A 3,131-nucleotide genomic window follows, 5' to 3' on the forward strand; every position below is an offset into this window, starting at 1 on the left:
AATTATTGTGTGCAAAAAGGACGGAGAAAAAGAAAACAGAGTAATCCGAACTATTCTTCTTCCTCGGCTAAATCAATCTGTAATTGAGGGGGACACAAATGTTGAGGTAAATAATATTGTGTGTGTTTATGTATATATTTATCTCTACTCTTCTTTGTTGTAAATGGTTCAATTTCCCCCTGCTATATATGTATGTATGTTTTGGATAGTTCAACTTCCTGCTTGCCGTAGTATTTGTTAATTAGAAAGCAGCATCACTTGCCTATACTAAGAAATAGAAAGTGGGGGTGCATTTTCATTATTTATTATAACAATTATTTTACATTTTGGGGGAAGCTATAGATGTAACTTTTTTATGCATTTTTAACCCTGAATTACATTGTCCTGGTCCTTGATTGTTTCTTATGTTACGTTTCGGACTTCGAATACACACAACTGGTTGTTTTTTATTTTTCATTCATTTTCTAGCTACTTGGGGTTGTAATGTTTTTCGATTTCTTTATGGTGCACAGCAATGCCAGGGTTCTTGAATCTACTTGAAATGAATCTGAGGTTGTCTTTAGGCTTCCGTTCTTTTTTATTTCCTTGTCGTGTTTCGGTTGTACCCTACTTTGGCCACCTGACATTTATGAAAACAAACATCCCTTGTCCTTCCATGACCCCTAAAGTATCTGAAGCTTTTGATATGGACATGGTTGACAGCTGCTATAGTGCTCTTGACAAGTCTACTTATGAGTACCTGAATAATTGTGACAGGGATACGGTGGAAATTTCATTTGAACTGTACAATGATGACATCTGTACCTTCTGTAGAGAAGGGGATGTAGATGATGCTATGAATGTTCTTTCTGAGATGGAAGCTCTTGGCTTTCGTCCAAACTACATTACTTATTCTTGCTTAGTAGCAGCTCTTGCAAGTCATGGCAGAACCTGCGAAGCTGAGGCAATCTTCCAAGAAATGTTACAAAATGGGTTCAAGCCCAGACTTAAATTGTGTAATTTGTTACTCAGAAGTTTTTTACGAAAAGGTCTCTTAGGACTGGCATATCGGCTGCTATTGGCAATGGATGATTTCAATTTGAAGAAAAATCGTGAAACATACGAGATCCTTCTTGATTATTATGTTTCTGCTGGGCGGTTGGAAGATACCTGGTCAGTCATTGCTATGATGAAGCGTGAGGGTTTCCAACTCGATTCATTTGTTTGTAGCAAGGTTATTGGCCTTTACAGGGACAACGGGATGTGGAAAAAAGCTTTGGGCACTGTGAGAGAGATCAGGGAAATGGGGCTGTTACCAGATAAGAGATATACAATAGTATTATTGATACATTAGGGAAATGTGGTGAGCTAGGAGAAGCGTTAGAAGTGTTTGGTAAAATGAAACAGGAAGGAATAAGTCCAGACATCACGACATGGAATTCTTTGATCCAGTGGCATTGCAAGCACGGAGAACTTTCAATTGCTCTCGAGTTGTTAGCTAAAATGCAGCAACAAGGGCTATATCCTGATGTAAAGATCTTTGTCACAATAATAAGCCGTTTGGGGAGCAGGGTAAGTGGGATGTGATAAAGAAAAACTTTGAGAATCTGAAATGTTGGGGACATCAAAGAAGTGGAGCTATATATGCAGTTCTGGTTGATATTTATGGGCAGTATGGGAGATTTCAGGATGCAGAAGAGAGTATAAATGCTTTAAAGTCTGAAGGTGTTCAACTTTCCGCTAACCTGTTTTGTGTTCTAGCAAATGCCTATGCACAACAGGTAAAATACTTAAACTTCCCTAATGACTGCCGAGTTTCCTTATATTTTAAAATTTTTGTATATAATAATCATTTTCCCTTTCTCTAGAACCCCCCCCCCCCTATGTGTGTGTAAAATCATGATGATGCTTCAATTTTGATTTTAATAATAGATTACCAGTTGAGCACTTAGAACTCTCTAGTCTAGGATTTCTTCCAACAGAGATAAGTTTTGAGCGACTCATGAGTACTGTGGGTTTTGGCTAGATATAATCTGGCTGTTTATAATTGAGCCAGCTTGAGCACAATTTTGTGGCTCATTTTATAACCGTGCTGAGCTTGATCTCCTCAAACCTTTAGCCTGAAAGCTCGTGAGCCGTGACAAGTTCATGAGTTGGCTTGATTATTAGGCTCTTTATTAAATACTTCCTATGTCTCATATAGTAGCATTTTTAGTTTTGCACACAGAGACCGATGTCTCGTCAATATTTGGATTGTTCGTCTACAAACTACCCATATTAAAATCTATTTTTTTCTTATAATGATGCACACCAACCAAGAGAATGGGTACTTTTGTAAGGGTAGAGTTGGAAGTGAGCATTTATTATCTCCTATAAACAAGAAAAAGTCATTTATTTTTAAACAAAAGTAACTCTATAAAAAATTGAAACAGTGCATAAGCATTTAATTTAAGTATTTTGTACACCTAAATACATGTGAGGAATTCTATATATTGTAACTGGTTTATGTATTGACATTAAAACTTACATTTTTTATTCCTATTCAGTGAAGTCATGAACATAGTGAATAAGCTGCTCACCAAAACTTGTTTATTAGCTTGCAAACAATGTAAAACAAGATGCTCATGAATATAATACTCCATAACGTTCATGAATAACAGAAATGAGCCGATGCGCTAGCTTGCAAACAGATCTCGTTAACAAAATAAACGAGTGACCGAAAAATATCTCGATTCCGTAACAAGTCCGGCCTGAACAAAATTCTAAGCTCAAATTGGGCTCAGACCCAGCAGTTTTCTGATTGAGACAAGCTTGAGCGTAGTAAAGCTCGGGTCAATTGCGGCCATAGATACTAGACTTGCAAGTAAGAAGTGTTTATTGAGTTTTAAATGTAGGAACATACATATTACTGGGCTGAATAGGTCACACGTCTTAATTCAATACTATTTGTTCAGAAATTATATTCCTCAAATTCCAATTATTAACCAAAACGAACTACTTCTCTAGCTATTAATAGGAAAGATGTGTTTTTGCTGATGAAGTCAAAATTCCCAAATTGGTTAATTGGTTGCACTTAAAACAATGCTATAAAATAATTTAGCTTGTAATGTGATGCATCCTATTATGTGAACAGAGGTCTTGTGGTTCCTTTA

At 36.5% G+C, this 3,131-nt stretch overlaps 1 pseudogene; it reads left to right on the plus strand.

Annotated features, from left to right (window-relative positions):
- LOC141705018 (pentatricopeptide repeat-containing protein At5g25630-like) lies at positions 1 to 1,760 on the plus strand (annotated as a pseudogene).
- The last annotated feature ends 1,371 nt before the right edge of the window (positions 1,761 to 3,131 follow it).

This window comes from Apium graveolens, unplaced genomic scaffold (genome assembly GCF_009905375.1).
Source record: "Apium graveolens cultivar Ventura unplaced genomic scaffold, ASM990537v1 ctg8457, whole genome shotgun sequence".
Lineage (NCBI taxonomy): Eukaryota > Viridiplantae > Streptophyta > Magnoliopsida > Apiales > Apiaceae > Apium > Apium graveolens.